Source organism: Castor canadensis, chromosome 5 (assembly GCF_047511655.1).
Source record: "Castor canadensis chromosome 5, mCasCan1.hap1v2, whole genome shotgun sequence".
Lineage (NCBI taxonomy): Eukaryota > Metazoa > Chordata > Mammalia > Rodentia > Castoridae > Castor > Castor canadensis.
In genome coordinates, this window is record NC_133390.1 from 98916568 (window position 1) to 98937533 (window position 20966).

Consider the following 20966-nt stretch of genomic DNA (forward strand, 5'->3'; position numbering starts at 1 on the left):
ACTCCTAGGAACCTTAGCATGACAGCCCGGGGCTTGCTCCCCACGACCAAAAACAACCAAGAAGGTGGTAAAGAAGCAAAGTTGAGGCTTAGGTGATAAATGCATGGAAAAGCAGGAAAAAGAGGATAAATGGAAGAAGACAACAGAGGAAGAAATCAGGAAAGAATGGAAGGGAAGGAAATTCCAGAAATTTATCCTTTAAAAAAAGCTTGGGTTGTAGTTCAGTGATAGAATGATTTCCTAGCATGCATGCAAGGCTATGTGGGTTAGATCCTCAGCACTGAAAAAAAACCCCAAAACCTGACAAATAAGCAATCAAAACCCCCAAGAAACAAAATCAAGCCCAAACAACAAAGAACAACAAACCCACCCACAAATGTCAATTGAGATGGGTTAAAAGGGTTCCATAATGATATGGAACATCATATAGAAGTTATAAAGGTGTATGTAGTCATTAAAGATGTTTGTCAATGTAGGAGGAAGTTTCAGTTTTCTAGTGAAAACTGTAACTTTTTTATACTCATTAAATTTTAAGCCTTGTGAATTTTTTTACCTGTTAAAATGTCACAATAAAAAAGTCAAATTTCTACAATATGTTAAACATAGGTTATAAAATTATGTATCCAATAATTTTTATAAGAAATTACACATGCATAAAAAGATTAAAATGGTACCCATCAAGTTATCAATATGGTAGAACTGTACTTGTTGGGTCTTCTATATTTCCTAAGCATTAAGGAATAAAATAAGGGACTATTATGTCTGAAAGGTGAAAGAAGTGAATTTCCCTAAAAGCAGATCACTGATGACTGAACAATTTCAAGGATGAATGGTGAAGAGACTGAAGATTAAAAAAAGAGTGAGAGAAGTTATCAGTGCTGATGACAGATTAAATTCTATCTCAGGGCCATAAATATATTGGGTTATAAACTCACTAAGATATAATCTATTTGTACACACATATGTAAAGAGAGTTTTAAAAATAACAGTATTTATTTTCATAACTATAGGTACAAAAGAACCAGCCAAGCAAGCACTTTCCTATGCTCAAGGTTTTCTTTTTATACTTGGATATGCTACAGTTTAACTTGACCCTATCTGAAGAAGTTCCAATCCAGATTCAACATACAAGGACAAAGAAACATAGCTGTCAACTTAACAAATGCCTCTGGCCACATAAGTGGTGTTGCTTAGATAAGGAAGCCAAGATGGAATCAGACCACACAAAGTTCTCCTTGGGCCAAGAAAAAAAACAGGCTTAGTTTTAAACCAGCAAATGCTGGTTTAAAATGGGAATGAGGGGGTCATTTTAAAAAAATGAGTATTTAGGATAAGAGAAGCAAGAGAAAATTCTCTGTATCTAACATTATCCTTTATAACTTTTATCCATACTCAAATTAAAAGCTAAGTAGGCACCATCCAAAGAATGGTCCCCAAATTCCTGTTTCATCACTGATCGCCACAGGTGTTCTGAAGAGGAGGTAGGGGGCTCAGCTGCAGCCACCAAGGCCTAACCAAGAACCTCTTCAGAAGAGGACTGGGTGAAAGAACAGCGGAAATGGAGTAGTGAGACAATCACAGTGCTGGAAGACATACAACCGGCGGCAAGAACAAGCAGTTAAAAGGGAGCACGATGGAAAATCAGATTTATGGTCATTTTTGGTTCCTGAATACTATGGTTGTGAAAACCAACACTTTCTTAACTATTTTTAGATATTCTTACATGAGGGAATTTTATATATGTACCCCACAACTCCCATACACCACTACATTTTGGTTTCACTCTTTTTTTTGTTAGTACTGGGGTTTGAACTCAGGGCTTTGTACTTGCAAGGCAGGCACTGTCCTGCTTGAGCCACACCTCCAGCCACACACCACTACAAATACTCAAAATTCCAATATTTTGTTCTTTAAATTGGCTCCCAGGATAAGACAAAAATCCTTTGGTAAGCTACCTGTCTTAAATGTTCCCTTGAAAAATGTTCACAGTAGTTACAGGAATTCAGAGATTTATAAAATATGGTCTTTTTCCTGCATAATTTTTAACTACTTATGAATCAACCCACACACCTCATATGTGACTTAAAAGTTAATTCTGGAAGTACTTTTCAAGACATCAATCTTGTCATGGGCTTGCTTTGTGATCTGGCCCAGTTTGGAAGCATGAGCAGGGCCTGGAGGAAACAAAACACGGTTTATAACACAGTTCTTAAGCACACACTTACTCTCCAGTAGGTCTTCTTCACCAGTGAACTTTCTATTTTTTTTGCAGTTTTACTGTTGCTTCTTTGCATTTCATTTTACCATGCCAGAATACCACGTGAGCTCCCTCTGTGTGAAAGAAAACAAAAATAACCATCATCAATAGCCATCTTAATAAGCAGAGCCCATATAGCTAACTGTCTCCAGATCACTGCTGAGAAAAACTAACTTTCTGTGGGATCACAGGGAGGAGGAGGAGGTCTGGACTGAAACTCCACCAAAGATGCTGAGAGAAGGGCACACATGACATGGTGCATGTTTAAAGAAATCTTGCTTTTCACAGAAGTTTCACCCACAGGCTTCAGTGTCTTAAACCAGCAGTTCTCAAAGTGGCTTTACTTTAGGATCCTTTGACACTTGTATGCTAAAAATAACATTTTTAAAATGAAAAAATTACTATATTTTCCCAAACAAAGATACTATTGAGTAAACTGTCATTGTTTCACATTTCCCAAATTGCTTCAGTGTCTGGCTTAACAGCAGACAACCCGATTTTCATTTATATTGAATCCTTTGAGGTGCCTGCCACAGCATCATGTGGCTTCTGGGAAGGTCTCTCTGCATTCATGAAATGGAGAATAAACTGGGTTAATAACTGCAAGTATTATGTCATGTGCAATCGTAGGAAGGTCAAGTGAGACCATGTGCATTGAGCAGTAGGGTGGGAAGGTAAGCACGGTCAATATTAACCTCTGATTTGTTGTTGTGGAGAAAATGGAATTAGTGCTGCAGCTCTGTCTGTGAGCCTTGTGAATGGAAGGAGCCTAGGAGACACGATTAATTGAGCCTTGTCAGGGTTTTACAGACCTCTTACTTAGTTCTAACAATAGTCACGAAAAATATATGTTATTTAATTATGGCTCAACTCACAACTGGCAATGTAGAAAGGGACCCAATTTATGTATGAAAGAGCTTTTTAAAACACCACAGAAATTAGAGTAACTATGTTGATTACTAATCCCCACAAGAGACCATGACTAGCTGCTTAATTGGTAATAAATTTTTACTCCTCCAAAAGGTAAATACAAATTCTTGAGACATATAGTTCTTGCTTGATGATATGTATCCAAATTCAGTGAAAAATGTCACTTTCTGATAATAGATGCTTTGTATTCATTCACATAATAGATTCCATATAGAAAATTAATACAGAAAGCAAAGATTTGGGGCTGGCTGAGTGGCTCAAGTAGTAGAGTGTCTGCTTAACAAGCATGAAGCCCTTCAACCCCACTTTCACACACACCCACAAAAAACCCAAATGCACAGAAAACAAACATTTTAGCAAGAGGTTATATAAGTTCTGTGATGAAAACGAGTTACTGAAGCAGGTACAGTGGAAGTTACTCATCCTTCTCTATCCTTCAGTACCCTACCCTGCAGACTGCTATCTAGTCCAGACCACATCCCCAGATACACTGCAACCAGCTACCTGTGTATCTTCCCAGAGATATTTTAAAGCAAAAACAGGGCTGGTGGAAGGGCTCAAGGTGAAAGCCCTGAGTTCAAGCCCCACTACTGCAAAAAAAAAAAAAAGAAAAAAAAAACAACAAAAAAATGTAAGTCAGGATACAATAGAGACACCTGTATACTGATGTCCATCACAACACTATTCACAATACCAAGCTATGGAAACAACAGAGGTGCCCTACAACTGATGAATGGATCATCATCCATTCATCACACAATGAATGTGTGTTATAAATACACAATGGAGTATTACTCAGCCATAAGGAATAATGACTTGTGGTTTGAGGGTAAATGGATGCACGTGGAGGACATCATGTCAAGTGAAGTTAGCCATGCTCAGAAAGACAAAGGCCACATGTTTTCTCTCATATGTAGAAGATAGATCCAAAAGATAAACACATACACAAACCAAGCATGATCGTATACAAACTCAGAGGTAGAACATGTTTATAACAGTGGAACTACTCTATGGAACTCAGGCAGAGAGGGAAAGGAAAACAGAATGATAGAGTTAACAGTATCAAAATATATTACATCTGTGCAAGTCGAGGATAAACTGATGTGTACTGACAGCTGTTGAAAATGAGGGGTGGGAGGTAAAAGGGTAAGAGAGAGCAGTGGAAGGGGCTGAATGTACCAAAGTAAAGTACACCCACAGCAGGGACATGTTGAGAAACTCCTTGGAACATCAACTTAAATATTAATAACGAAAGACAGGACTGTAAAATAAGTACAGTGTGGGTGTGCATGTGGGGTACTTACTGGAGGGGAGAAGGTGAATGAAGGTATATGGTGGATGGACTTCATATGCTTATATGAAATAGAACAAAGAAATCTCTTGCAATTGCTTTAGGTGGGGCGAGGAGGGAGTCTGGAGAGATGGTGGGAGTGAGCTAACCAATGTACAATATAAGCCTATTTGGAATTGTCACAATGTATTTCCCTGTACAATGAATATATCCTAATAAAAAATTTAAAAAAGAATGAGAAAAAATCATTGCATTAAGCTACTGAGGTTTTTGTGATCATTATTTATAGCCTATCCTGATTAACATAACACCATATTACTCTCTGTATCCTTTGAAATGTTTTTTTAACCTCTTGTATTAGTTATAATATCAGAATAAAAAACGATAGGAGAAAAATAACTTTGAAAAGCAATAGTACTAATATAAGAAAACTGGCAAAAATTAGTTGCTTTTTGTACTTTCTTCTGATTTTCATATATTTATCATCTACAGTCATCTGAATTTAATGACCTAATTGTTTGAGTCTCACAAATATTAAGCTCAGCCTATGTGCCCAGAATATATTAAGGTCTACTAGCTTTACAGGACAAGGAGAAAAGATGGCTCCTCCAGACTTGAGTTTGTTTCTGTTAGGTAGCATTAGGCCAAGGAAAATAGTTTATTTCTACTGATCCTTTTCTTGCCTTCAATAGCATTTCATTACCATATTCATTGTCTTTCATTATCACATTTGATCTGTGCTCATATGAGATTGCTTCTTGGTTTCTTTGGACTTCCTAGAGCATGTCATCTTGTGCTCTACAGACTAAATTGATGAAATTTTCTTTCCTCTTAGGTTGCTAAGTCATGGATGGTTATTCTTTTGGCCAGCAGTCAACAAATCCCAACCATAATGTTGATGGTCACTATTATCTGCATTTTCCTTGAATGATTAAAGGATGCTGTTTCTGTAGTAAATCGTTTGGAATGATTCTGATGATGCAATTAGATTTATGAATTAGGGTTTCTCTTTACTCTTGCTCTAGGAATTCAATTCTTTCTTTTTCAGGCCTTGAATCTGGGCAATACTTAGGAATTAGGGAAATAAAATCCAGTGAGAAATTTCTGTGTAATAATGTAAGCTTCATAAGGTTCTGAGCCAAGAATTCTAAGGAAATTTTATTTCTGATGTATGTATTCATGGATGTTCTAAAGATTAATGTATGTCTTTCAGGGCACTAAGGTAAATTTAGAGCACTAAAGAAGTCATTTGGTCCTTCAAGATGGCGACTAGAGGGAGGAGGCAGAAAGCGTGCCTCCTAAAGTAAAATCTTGGAGAGACACTGGAGATACACCTTACAGGAAAAACCACCAAGAAGAGGCAAAACTCCGACTCCTCCACACCCCCAGCCCACACATAGCATCTCCACTTCACGTTAAATGGAGAAACCAGGAGGGCTCCCGGGCCGCCAGACACCAGCGCCCAGATGGCTTGGGAAGATGCAGACCACAAGGTGAGCTAAGTGGCACATGGTGCTCCCAAAAACAACCCTGGGCCAGATCAGCATAGCCCCCTGGACAGACTGACCCCCTACCCAGGGAAAAAAAGAGAGAAAAATCAAACTGAATAAACAACAACAAAAAAGGACACATAGCAAAAAGGGTGGGGCACCCTGTGTGCTGAAGGGGGGGGAGGGGCAATCCCTCACAGAACTGTAAATAAACACGCTGGGTGGAGAAGGCAGGAGTGGCAGCTCCTGCCCAGAAACCAAGAGCGGGAAAGCTTGTAAAAGTGACTGTGTGAGGAAAACTCCACAGGAGAGGGGAGAAGGGTCACTTCCCATGTGCACTGTAAATAAACACACCAGCCACAGAAGGCGGGTATAGCGCCATCTCCCCCAGTGTGCTTGGAGAGGGGAAAACTTGTAACAGTGGCATTCCCACCCAGGAGAACTCTAAGTAAACAAAGCCTGAGGGGCTAGGTGAGTGCTAAGCTCACTCCTGAGATCTGCAGTCAGTAAAGCCTCCAGCAACAGCAGGCTGACAGCAGCAGGCAGGTGAGCCACAGCCTCAGATAGACATTCACAGAGCTGTCTCTAGAACCTTTTTTTTTTCTTTTTTCCTTTTCTCTTTCTTTGATGAGACAATGAATGAACTACAACCTCATGCTGAAAGACTTACTGAAACTGTACTGCATTTCAACTTGGGATATTTTGTTTTTTGGTTTTTTCCCCTTTGATGAGACAATGACAGAACTTCTTCTGAGACACCATCTCCAGGATTGGAGGCTGAGGATGAACACCAAAATTATTAAGACTGAAACTTTATTGCATCTGAACTTGGGGATTTTTTTCAATCCTCTCTCTGTCTCTCTAATGCCTGTTTAGCTTACTGTTGATCAGTACACTATCTCTCCCTGTTTATTTCTTTGACACTGGTTTTTTTTTTTGTTGTTGTTTGTTTTGGTTTTTTTTTTTTACTTGTTTGTTTTTCCCTTTTTCTTTATCTTCTTTGCTTTCCCTCTCCTCTCACCCTTCCATTCTAGATATCACCATTGTTACTATTACAAGCTAGAAAATACTTAATTGCACACAGTACAGGGACAGTAACAATAGCAAGGGCAATAATGGGAAGATGGAAAAAAGAGGGAAACCAGAATCCCCCCAGAAATAAATTAGTATAGGAAGCAGAGGGAAATGAATAAAACAGATACTCAGATCCAGACTCCAACAAAATGAAGATAAACTATGCCAAAGAACCCAATGAAGCCCACAAGCACAACCTGAAAGAAGAAATCCTGCAAGTAATCAATGAGAATTTTATAGAGATGATACTGGATATAGTCAACCAAAATGTACAGGGAACACTCAAGAAATTCCAAGACAACAAAAATAGAGAATTTGAGAAAGCACAAGAACAAATAAAAGAAACTATAGAAGCCCTGTATAAACACCAAAGTGAAACAAAGAACATGATTAATAAAGAGATAAATGAACTCAAGATGAAAATAGACAACATTAAAGAGGAAGCGACTCAGGATATGGAAAACCTCAGAAAAAAGAACGAAACAGAAATGCAAAACAAAACGGAAGGCCACTCCAGCAGAATAGAACAAGCAGAAGACAGAATCTCAGAACTCGAAGATGAAATGATAATTAAAGGAAAACCCGAAGAACTATTAATAAAACAACTCAAGACCTGTGAAAAGAAAATGCAAGAACTCACCGACTCCATCAAAAGACCAAACCTGAGAATCATGGGCATTGAAGAAGGAGAAGAGGTGCAAGCAAAAGGAATGTGTAATATATTCAACAAAATAATTACAGAAAGTCTCCCAAATCTAGAGACATCTATGCCCATACAGGTGCACGAGGTCTCCAGAACACCAAACAGACCTGACCAAAACAGAACTACCCCACAGCATATTATCATTAAAACAACAAGTACAGAGACTGGAGAAAGAATATTGAAGGTTGTAAGAGAGAAAAAAAATAACATACAAAGGTAAACCCATCAAAATCACAGCAGACTTCTCAACAGAAACATTAAAAGCAAGAAGAGCTTGGGGTGAGGTCTTCGGGCACTGAATGAAAATAACTTCAACCCTAGGATACTCTACCCAGCAAAACTATCATTCAAAATAGATGGAGCAATAAAAGTCTTCCATGATAAACGGAAACTAAAACAATATGTGACCACAAAGGCACCACTACAAAAGATTCTTTAAGGGTTATGTTGAAACCCAACATAACCATGAAAGGGCAGGCAGTACCAAACTATAGGAAAAGAAAAAGCAAGAAAGTAGAGAGTAACATCGATTTAGGTACATACAATCAAACCTTCAAACAACTAAGACAACTAAATGACAGGAATCACCACATACCTATCAGTACTAACACAATGTTAACGGACTTAATTCCCCCATCAAAATTAAAAAGGAAGATCCAACAATTTGTTGCTTACAGGAGACCCATCTCACCAACAGAAATAAGCTTAGGCTTAGGATGAAAGGCTGGAAGAAGATTTACCAAGCCAATGGCCCCCCAAAACGGGCAGGAGTAGCCATACTTATCTCTGACAAAGTAGACTTCAAACCTACATTGATCAAAAGAGATAAAGAAGGACATTCCATACTAATAAAAGGGGAAATAGACCAAAAGGAAATAATAATCATCAACCTGTATGCACCCAATGTCAATGCACCCAATTTCATCAAACATATCCTGAAGGACCTAAAAGCATATATTAACTCCAACACAGTGGTTGTGGGAGACTTTAACACCCCAATATCATCAATAGATAGGTCATCCAAACAAAAAATCAATGAAGAAATCCTAGATCTAAAATATACAATAGATCAAATGGACCTACTTGATGTCTACAGAACATTTCATCCAACTTCTACACAATATACATTCTTCTCAGCAGCCCACGGAACCTTCTCCAAAATAGATCATATCCTAGGGCACAAAGCAAGCCTCAGCAAATATAAGAAAATAGAAATTATTTCCAAAAAAACTGGAACTCTCTCTTCAACAAAATTAGAGATAAGGGCAAAATAGTTTCTGCCAGGTAGCGAAGGGCGGGGGGGGGGGGGCAAGGAAGGGGGGAAGAATGGGGGAGAGGGAGGGGGAAGGGGGGAGAAATGACCCAAACATTGTATGCACATATGAATATAATAAAAAAAGAAAAAGAAACAAAAGTCATTTACTAAATGATGTCCTTGGGTCTTGAAAGAGTTACTGAGCCTCTCACACAGTAAGCGGGTATATTCTTGTTATGAAAGGATCAGCACCAGAGCTTATAAAAATTGTGAGAATGTTGGTTAAAACCAGCTGCAAGTCCGTAGATTTATTCTTTATTACTATAATCTTAGGTCAATGTATTTGCTGGTGTTAGGTGGGTACATTATAAACAATGCAGAAAATCAGAATCTCACTTTTAAAAGTGAAACATGAGATGCTATACACGTTGACCAAGGGGAAGCACTACAAATGTGTAAATGTTACCCAAATGGGCTTGGATCTCAAGGTGACAAGTTATGGAAATCTAGACCTTATTTAAAAAATGCTTTCCTTCCCTCCCTGCCAAGTTAAGATTAGAATGGTACTGAACGCTTTGTAGATTTCTCCTGGATAATGTGGCTCCTTACTGCTCTCAGACATCGACTGATATAAGACAATACTCCAGGCAAGAATCTGGCATTTTCTTCACTAGTTTCAGAGGGCTCAATCCATGGTTTCTTGGCCCAATGGCCTTGAGTAGAATATCATGGCTGCAGAAGCACGTGGTGGAGTCCATTCTTCACTTTTTTTTTTCTGGCGGCACTGGGGTTTGAACTCAAGGCCTCACACTTGCTAGGCAGGCACTCTTAGAGCCTGAGCCACTCCACCAGCTATTCTTCACTTCTTGATAGTCAGGAAGCAGAGGAAAGCCAGGAAAGAGGGACCAGTGTAATCTGCAAAGGTCCCTCAATGACCTAAATTTAAACCTTAAGAGTAAATTAAACACAAAGTAAGCTGAAGGAGCAATAAAATACAGAGCAGAAATGAGTGAAATTAAAAACAAAACAGAAAAGCTGAGTGCTGGTGGCTCAAGCCTGTAATCCTAGCTATATAGGAGGCAGAGTTCAGGAGGATCGTGGTTCAAAGACAGCCTGAGCAAAGAGTTTGTGAGACCCTATCTTGAAAAAACCCATCACAAAAAACAGTCTGTCAGAGTGGCCCAAGGTGTAGGCTGTGAGTTCAAATCCCAGGACTGCCAAAAAAAAAATTAGTGAAGCAAACCTGGTTCTTTTGGGTGGGAAGAAGACAATAAAGTGAAAAACTTCTAGCCAATCTAAGAAAGAAACTATAAACATTAGGAAAAATAGGACCTCAGTACAAATCTTACAAACACTGAAAGGGTAACAACTGCTTTGAGCATCTTTTTCCAGTAGCTGGGGTAACTGTGATGAAGCACAAGCTTCTGGCCACTGCCAAAACTAACTCAGAAAAGGCTGTGAAATGCCTCTATAAAGAAGCCAGTGGCGCTGGCACAAAAATGAATGTGAGCACCAGCGGAACAGAACAGGCGATCTGGATAGGAATCCACACAGCTAGGCCCACCTGATTTGTGACAAAGGCAACAAAAACATTTGATGGGGAAAAGACAGCCTCTTAAATAAATGTTGCTGGGAAAACTTAATATCTGCATGCAGAAAACTAAAAGTATATCTATGTCTTTCACCCTGTACACCCCTTAAATTGATACTTAAAGTGGATTAAGGACCTTAATGTAAGACCTGAAATCTTGAAGCTAGTACAGGAAAGAGCAGGCCTGCTTCCTGACTGGAAGCAATAGGCATAGGCAGTGACTTCCTCAGTAGAACTCAAGTGGTTCAGCAACTAAGAGAAAGGATCAACAAATGGGACTACATGAAATTAAAAAACCTCTGCACAATGAAAGAAATGGTCCCTAAATTGAAGAGGCCGCTCACAGAATAAGAGAATGGGATTAATAACCAGAATATACAGGGAGCTCAAAAAACTAAACTCCCCCCAAATCAATGACCCAATGAAGAAATAGGCAAAAGAACCTTACACAGCCTTTTCAAAGGAAGAAATCCAAAGGGCCGAAAAACACATGAAAAAATGCTCACCATCCCTGGCCGTAAAGGAAATGCAAATCAAAACCACATTAACATTCTACCTCACTCCTGTTAGAACAGCCATCATCAAAACACCAACAACAAATGTTGGTGAGGATGGTGGAGGAAGAAGCCTTTGGTGGTTGTAAATTAGTTGGTGGGAATTAAATTAGTACAATCACTATGGAAAACAGTATGGAGGCACCTCAAAAAACTAAAAATAGAACTGCCATATGATCCAGCCATACCACTCCTAGGGATATACCCAAAGGAATGTGACTCAGGTTATTTTAAAGGCACCTGCACACCCATCTTTATTGCAGCACTATTCACAATAGCCAAGTTATGGAAACAGCCAAGATGACCCACTACTGATGAATGAATTAACAAAATGTGGTATTTATACACCATGGAATTTTACTCAGCCACAAAGAAGAATGAAATTTTGTCATTTGCAAGTAAATGAATGGAACGTGAGAACATCGTCTTAAGTGAAGTTAGCCAGGTTCACAAGGCCAAAGCCACGTTTTTTCTCATATGTGAAATACAGACCCAATACAAATATAGCAATATCATGAAAAACAGGTCACAATGAGGGGAGGTCACATATGAGAGGGGGAGGGTAAAAGAAGAAAATTAAGAAGGTGAACATGGCTGATGCATTTTCTTTTTTATTTTCTTTTATTTTCATTTATTCACATGTGCATACATTGTTTGGGTCATTTCTCCACCCTGTCTCCCACCCCCCTCAGTTCCAGGCAGGTCCTGTTCTGCCCTTAACACTAATTTTGTTGAAGAATTGACATAAGCATAATAAGGAAGACAAAGCATTTTTGCTAGTTGAGTTAAGGATAGCTATACAGAGAGATTCCTAACATTGCTTTTGTGTACCCATGTGTTACAACCCATGTTGATTCAACGCTAACAGATCTTTACCTTGGTTCCTGATCCCCTGCTCATGGTAACCTCTGTCGTTTTAAGGTTTCTGTATTAGTTCCTCTGGAGTGGGGACATCAAATGTTTTCATGTTTTGGGTTTTCTACCTATTCCTATATCTCCTGTATGTGCTCTCCCCTTGTCATGTGATCCAAGTCCAACCACATTGCTGCATTTGCCCTAGATCTAAAGTCCGCATATGAGGGAGAACATATGATTTTTGGTCTTCTGAGCCTGGCTGACCTCTCTCAGAATGATGTTCTCCAGTTCCATCCATTTACCTGCAAATGATAAGATTTCATTCTTCTTTATGGCTGAGTAAAATTCCATTGTGTATAAATACCACATTTTCTTGATCCATTCATCAACAGTGGGGCATCTTGGTTGTTTCCATACTTGGCTATTGTGAATAGTGCTGCAATAAACATGGGTGTGCAGGTGCCTCTGGAATAACCTGTGTCACATTCTTTGGGTATATCCCCAGGAGTGGGATTGCTGGATCATATGGCAGGTCTATGTTTAGATTTTTAAGAAGTCTCCAAATTTTTTTTCCAGCATGGTTGTACCAGCTTGCATTCCCACCAGCAGTGGATTAGGGTTCCTTTTTCCTCCACATCCTTGCCAACACCTGTTGTTAATTGTGCTTTTGATGATGGCTATTCTAACGGGGTGGGGTGGAATCTTAGTGTGGTTTTGATTTGCATTTCCTTTATGGCCAGCGATGGTGAGCATTTTTTCATGTGTGTTTTGGCCATTTGAATTTCTTCTTTTGAAAAAGTTCTATTTAGTTCAGTTGCCCATTTCTTAATTGGTTCATTGATTTTAGGAGAGTTTCATTTCTTAAGTTCCCTGTATGTTCTGGTCCCTTGTCTGATGTATAGTTGGCAAATATTTTCTTCCACTCTGTGGGTGGTCTTTTCAGTTTAGAGACCATTTCTTTTGTTGTACAGAAGCTTTTTAATTTTATGAAGTCCTATTTATTCACCCTTTCTCTTAGTTGCTGGGCTGCTGGGGTTCTACTGAGGAAGTCTTTGCCTATACCTATTTGTTCCAGAGTATTTCCTGCTCCTTCCTGTAGTAACTTCAGAGTTTCAGGTCTGATATTTAGGTCCTTGATCCATTTTGAGTTGATACTAGTACAGGGTGATAGACACAGTAAGGTGGCAGGATACAAAATCAACTTACAAAAATCATTAGCTTTTCTATACACCAACAATGAACAAACTGAGAAGGAACACATGGAAACAATTCCATTCACAACAGCCTCAAAAAAAAAATCAAATACCTAGGAGTAAATTTAACAAAGGATGTGAATGACCTCTACAAGGAGAATTACAAACCCCTGAAGAAAGAGCTCGAGGAAGACTACAGAAGGTGGAAAGGTCTCCCGTGCTCATGGCTTGGTAGAATCAACATAGTAAAAATGGCTATACTACCGAAAGCAATCTACATATTTAATGTAATTCCCATCAAAATCCCAATGACTTTCATCACAGAGATTGAAAAATCTACCCTAAAGTTCATTTGGAAACACAAGAGACCACAAATAGCCAAGGCAATACTTAGCAAAAAGAACAATGCTGGAGGTATCACAATACCTGACTTCAAACTCTATTACAAAGCAATAGCAATAAAAACAGCATGGTACTGGTACAAAAATAGATATGAAGACCAGTGGAACAGAATAGAGGACCCAGATATGAATCCACACAACTACACCCACCTCATTTTTGACAAAGGTGCCAAAAATATATGATGGAGAAAAGACAGCCTTTTCAACAAATGTTGCTGGGAAAAGTGGTTACCCGTCTGCAAGAAATTGAAACTAGATACATGTCTGTCACCCTGTAGTAGTATCAATTGATGCATTTTCTATACAAGAATGAATATAGAATTTTTAAACCTGTTGAAACCACCATAAGAAGGGGACCAAGATATTAGAAAAATAGAGATAAACTAATTTGGGTTATAATTCATATATACATGGAAATGTCATAAGAAAACTCCCTGTATAGCTATCTTAAAGAAACAAAAATGTCACTTTTTTTTCTTTTACAAAATTGGAGAATAGGAGGGCAGAACAGGTCCTGTCTGGGGAGTTGATACCAGTGGGAGGGGGTAGGAAGTGGAGAAAGTGTGTGGGAGGGTGAATATAGTGCAAATACTGTGTACAAATGTATGTAAATGGAAAAATGATACTATTTCAGGATGGGGGGAGGGGATAAAGGAGAATAATAGAGGGGTGAATTCAAATATGATATAGTTGATTTATTTTAAGAACTTTTATAATTGCCACAATGTACCCCCACCTGGCACAAGAATAAATTTTTTTTAAAAAAGAAAGTAGTGTTATATTTAAAATATTCCCTTGAAGAAAATGCCTAGACTCAGATGTCTCCATTGATTGGTTCTACCAAACATTTTAGGAAGAAGGACCAAACTTAAAGAGAACAGATGAGGGAAACAGCTCCCAGCTCATTACACAAGATTAGAATTACCCTGACACCAAACCTAAGGAAATTTCCTGCAAACTATCCTATTAAATCAATATTCCTGCACTTGGAAGGCTGAGGCATAAGGATGGCAAGTTCCAGGCTGGCCTGGGCTATATAGTGAGATCCTATCTCAAAGAATCTCAATCAATCAACATCCCTATGATGGTGGCAAAAATCCTTAAGAAAATATTAGGAAATTGAATCTATCAATATATAAAAGGAGTAATCCATCATAGCCAGTACAAGCTTAGTTTAGCATCAGAAAATTCATGTAAGTTATCATTTTAACAGAATGAAGGAGAAAAACTATGTGATCATCTGAATAAATGCAGAAGAAGCATTTAACAAAATCCAGCAGTATAAAAGCTCACAAACAAGCAATGAAAGGAAACTTTCCCAACCAGATAAGAAGCGTCTTTGAAACACCTACGTCTAATGTCTCATGCTGAGTGATGGAAGAGGAGACATTTTCCCCAAGGTCAGGAATACGGATATTTACTCTCTACACCTACTCAATATTTCATTAGAGGTCCTACCCTGTGCAATAGGAAAGAACAAGAAATCAAAGGCACATTCGGGGAAGAAGTAAAACTGTCTTTATTCGTGGGTGACATGATCATGTACTTAGAAAATCTAAGGAATCCTCAATAAAGGGTACTAATCCTAACAAGTGAATTTAGCAAGGTGTAGGTTAACAGAAATCAAATTTCTGTAAACTACCAGAAACAACTGGAAAAGGAAACAAATGTACGATAGCATCAAAAATAAGAAGCGCTTTAGGGATAAAACTGTACTGACACAGTACATTTAAGCACAGTATTCTGAAAACTTAAAAATATTTCAGAAGACTTAAATTAACGAAGAGAAAAGCCATGGTCTGGAAGACTTGGCAAGCTTATTTTGTAGAAACTGGCAGACTGGTTTACAGCTCACATGAAAGGCAAAGGTCTTAGCAGAGCAAAAATAATTTTTTAGAACAATAAATTTGGAATATTTATACAACCTGATTTTAAGACTTACGATAAAAATACAGAGGACAGTATTAGCATTCCATTTTTATAGTAGCCTATAAATCATCAGAACAGAAGAGAGTTCAGAAATAGACCCACAAATTTATGGTCAATTGATTTTCAACAAAAGTGCAAGGCAATTCAATAGGGGAAAGAATAGTCTTTTCTAAAAATAATGCTGGAAAGTAGCTAACCATATGGAGTAAAAAAATGAACGTTGACCCTTACCTTACGCCATACACAAAAATACACTTAAAAGGGATCATAGGACTGAATATAGAAGTAAAGACTGAAATTTCCAGAAAACAGGAGAAAATCTTTGTGATCCTGGTTAGGTATACTAGCTTCCTAGTATAGTATAACAGATTACCACTGGGTATAATTTAAACTACATGGTTTAAAACAACAAAAATGTAATCACTCACAGTTCTGGAAACCAGAAGTCTAAAATTAAGATGTAAGCAGAGCCATCCTTCCTTGGAAGTCCCTAGAGGAGAATCCTTCCTGGTCTCTTCCAGCCTCAGGTGGCTCCTAACACTCCTTCGCTTATGGAAGATAAAGCAGATTTCTGCCTCCATCTTTATATGGCCTTTTTCCTGTGTGTCTCAAATTGTTGTATAAATCATTGTATTTATAGTTCACCCTAACCCAGTATGATCTGGTCTTAGTTTCAACTGCAAAAACCCAAATTTTACAGATTTTTCCAAACCTTCTCAGGTTCTGAGAGGACAGGCACTTTGAGGGGGACACTAGTTAAAATAAACCACCTCAGTAGGCAAAGATTTCTTAGTATACACATGTGCATGCACATATACAAACTGATTAATTTGTCTTCATAAAAGACACACTTCTCTTTGAAAGAACAGTTAAGAAAATGAAATGGAAAGCTACAGACTGGGGGAAAATACAATAAATATTTGATAAATGGCTGAGCCAGAATATAAAAGGTCTCTTACAACTCAATAATAAGACAATTAGACCATAAGGAAAATGATAAAAATATTTGAACAGACACATTAGGGGAATGAAAATGAAAATCATAATGAGATATGTGGAATATAGACCTAATATAAATACAGCAATATTGTAAAAAACAAGTCACGCTAAGGGGAGGTCACATATGAGAGAGGGAAGGTTAAAGAAGGAAGTTAAGAAGATGAATATGGTTGATGTACTCTCTCTACAAGAATGAATATAGAATTTTTAAACCTGTTGATCACTATATGAAGGGGACTAAAGTAGAAAGGAGAAAAATACATGAGATGAACCAATTCGGGTTATAATATTTATATACATGGGAATATCACAAGAAAACTCCCTGTATGGCTATCTTAAAGAAACAAAAAATGACACTTTTTTTTCTTTTACAAACTTGGAGAACAGGAGGGCAGAACAGGTTCTGCCTGGAGAGGGTAGTACCAGTGAGAGGAGGGAAGAGGTTGGGAAATGGTGAAGGAGGGTGAATATAGTGTAAATACTGTGTCACATGTATGTAAATGGACAATGAGACCTGTTGAAACTATTCCAGGAATGAGGGGAGGGGAGATAAAGGAGAATGATGGGGGTGGGGAATTCAAGTATGATGTATTTGATATGTTGTAAGAACTTTTGTAAATGCCACAATGTACCCCCAGCCAACAATAATAAAAAAAATCACAATGCGGTATCTATGCATACCCACTAGAAAAACTAAAATTACAAAGACTGGCAATAGGGCTGGTGGAGTGGCTCAAGTAGTAGAGCGCCTGCCTAACAAGCATGAAGCCCTGAGTTCAAACCCCAGTGTCACCAAAAAACAAAAACAAAAACAAAAACTGGCAATACATCTGTTGGCAAGGAAGTCAACTAGAGCTCTCAGTCATTCCTTAAAACAGCACAACTACTTAGGAAAACAGTTTGGCAGTTTCCTACGTTTATCATTCAATTACCATTTCACCCAATGGTCCCAACTCCTAGTTATTTTTCCAAGAAGAGATGAAAATATTTATCTACAAAAAAGCCTGTACACAAACATGTAGGAACTTTATTCACTATGGTCCCAAACTGGAGAAATTCCAAATATCCATTAATAGGCAAATGGATAAACAAATTGTAATATGTCCACACAGGGGAAGACTTCTCATCATAAAGGACTGACACATGCCACACAGGAATAAATCTCAAACACTGAGCCAAAAGAGCGTGACACAGCAGAGTACACAGTCTCGGAGACTGTGATCGTAAGGGAGTCAAAACGGGCAAAGCTAATCCACAAGACCATGAAGCCCTTCAGTGGAGTCTGGTGCCAGGCTGGGAGCAGGCTGACAGCAGGGAACTTTTTGCAGAGATGAAAATGTTCTCTATTTGGACTGGGTTGGTAGTTCAACAGACCAACCCAATCAGACTGCACACGGAAAATGAGTGTTTTACTAAATTAAGAATGTTTACCTCATAGTATTAGGTATAAAAGTGAAAACCTAGTATTAAGTGTTCGATAGATAATAGGAAATTAGCTACATAAATTAGGATATAACTTCCAGTGACAGGTGGCTTTTTAAAAAACAAATACATTTATCTCTGTTCTCTTTCACAACTCCATAAAATAACAGTAAAATTGAGTTTTTACCTGATTCTAAAATGAATAAGCAAACCTAATTTGTGCCACTGGAGGAACCAACTCACTATTTTAAACAGGACAATACTGGGAAAAGAAATATTTTTCCTTCCCAGATACTTGGAAGGCAGAGCTAGGAGGATTGCAGTTTGAGGCCAGCCTGGGCAAAAGTTAACAAGACCCTATCTCAGAAAGCCAAGCATATTGGTTCATGCTTGTGGTCCCAGCTACTCAATAGACAGTGGTAGAAGGATTGTGGTCCATGGCTGGCCAGAGGCAAAAGAACAAGACCCTATCTGCAAAACAAACTAAAAGCAAAAAAAGTACTAGGGGGTGTGGCTCAAGTATTAGAGCACTTATCTAGCAACCACAAGGTCCTGAGTCTAATCCTAGTGACCTCCTACCCCCTTACCCCCCCCACAAAAAAATTCCTAACTTTCTTGTACTACCTGTACCACTTGGAGACAAAATAGTGAGGGGATATTTACTTTTATACAAGTACTCTAGCTAATAAGTAAATAAGGAATGATAAAATTAAAAAGTCAGTGTTTTCAACCTTTGACGTTCTGAAGGAGTTAGCCAATGTTCACCAACACTAACATAGTAACATCCAAGGGAGATGGAATACCAATATGTACAAAGTATGAAGCAGACTTGCCAAGAAATTTGAACCCAATGAAATCTAAAGATTTACCATAGAGACAGAGGAAGGGAAGAAAGTGTTAAATCATCCCACTGGGTGAAGTAAACTGTACAGGACAATGTGTTTCTTCAATACATTCTAACACCACAAAGATTAAAGAACTTAAGCTATATCAGCTAGGTACAATGTATGGAACTTATTTGAATTCACTGAAACAAAGTATGATAAGACAATTCGAATATTAATTAGAAATTTTAGGATATTAAGAAATTTTAATTCTGGTGTGATAATGGTACTGTGATGTGATGGGCTGAACTCTTCCCTTCAAATTCAGATGTTGAAGCTCTGAATTCCTCAGAATGTGACTATATTTGGAGATTAAGACCTTTAAAGACACTAATAAGGTCATTATTTAAAAAATATATTCTAAAATATTTACGGGTGAGACGTCCTCTGGAATTTGCTTCAAAATAATACAGTGTGTATGTTGGGGTACAGTTAAGTGTAGATGAGGCAGGATGGGCCATCAGTGAATGGTTATTCTATTTGTATGGATGTTTGAAAATTTTCCTCACTTTGTTTTAAAGGCATGAACCTCCGAGGACAAAAACATAGAAGCTGGATAAATGGTAAATGACTTAACATTTTGCTACACAAAATGTGGTCCAGAGAGCAGAAGAATAAGCACTACCATTGAGACTGCCATGGACACAGACTCTCAGGCTCCATGATGTGAGCTCCAAAGGGCTAGGGAAGCCCCGGTCCTACACCCTTGCAGCCACACATGCATACGGCTTGCAGTCAATTGGAGCCCACATAGCCTCTCTCCTGGTCTCACTCTGCTCATTGCTGCAGTTGCTCTTGGCAGATGTTCCTCATTCCTGGCATTGCTAACTTCCTGGAGTCTCCTTTACAGCTTCGACTTTACACTCACACATTACCCTCTCAGGGACTGCCTACAAGTGCTCAGATGTTGCAAATTGCCTGGCCTCTCAGACTTTCTTTTGATATCTGGGTGGAAGCTTCCAAGACACATTAACATTTGCATTCTCTGTGTGTACAAACCAAGATCACATGGATGATACCAAGGGCTGGCCACATTGGCCTCCAAGTGCCTAAGAGGTTGAAATAAATTCTGGGAAAACAACTTCCTAGGTAGCTCTGTGTGGACCCTGCTCTCTTTTTTGAGGGAAAATCTTCCAAATGAGTTTATACCTTTATACCATTGAGTCTGAGATGGGTGGAGTCTTTCTGATTCCTGAGCCACCCTCAAGGCACCTTTCCTGTTGTCCCAGTACAAAAAGTACTTAGCTTCTTTTTAGTCTCTTCAGCAGCCATGCTCTCCTTGGCCCCAATTATACAGAAAATTTCAAGTTTTTCAAGCCTTTCTGCTCTTCTTTTTACTCACAATTCTCACTGTAAACTTGGCTGAAAGCAGCCAGCACTAACCATGCCATAGCCTGAACGCTGGGCTGCCTTGGAATTCCTTCCACATATTAACTAGTTCATCACCTTTAAATTCAGCCTCCCACAAAGTCTTGGGACACGGACAACATGTAGACAAGTTCTTTGCCATAGTGAGTAACACAAATGGCTTCTAGTCCAATTCCCAATAAAGTCCTTGTTTTCATCTGAAATCTCATGATCAGTCTTTTTCTGTCTACATTATTATTAGCATTCTAGTCTTCTAAGTTCCCATCATAATCATCCATTAAGCTTTGCTTACAAGATTTTAGGACTCTGTAATCTGCATTTCCAAACTTTTCCAAATTCCTCCCACAAACTACTTCCAAAGGTTTCTGAACTACATGGTCAGATACTGTCTAACCACATCTCCAGAACATGCAACCAACCTACCATGGACTGAAACCTCTGAAACTATAAGTCAAAACTGAAACCTCTGAAACTATAAGTCAAAACAAAGCCCTTCCTTCCTTTAAAAGGTTTCTCTCAAGTAGTTGGTACAGTGATAAAAAGTCTACTAACTCATTCAGTATTCAGTGTTAACATACTATGACACTGTGCCCAGTCACACGGATGCCCAGTTACTGTTCACTACCTGACCACATGTTCAGAAGTCTTGGGAACTGGATTGTGGGAGGAATTTGGAAAAGTCTGGAGATGCGAGCTAGAAAGCCCTAGAATATAGTTAGAGCAGTGACTCCATTTCTCAGTACCAATTTTCTGCTAACTTTTTCATCACT

General features: G+C 38.5%; 1 protein-coding gene across 3 annotated transcripts in view; it reads right to left on the bottom strand.

Annotated features, from left to right (window-relative positions):
* Gpr160 (G protein-coupled receptor 160) overlaps window positions 1-20966 on the bottom strand; it is a 47779-nt gene that overhangs the window by 6626 nt on the left and 20187 nt on the right. For 2 of the 3 annotated variants that reach the window (XM_020186655.2, XM_074073809.1), the window contains exon 2: window positions 2226-2331. The gene's annotated coding sequence lies outside the window, so the exon portion shown is untranslated. The other variant, XM_074073810.1, reaches the window with a different exon arrangement.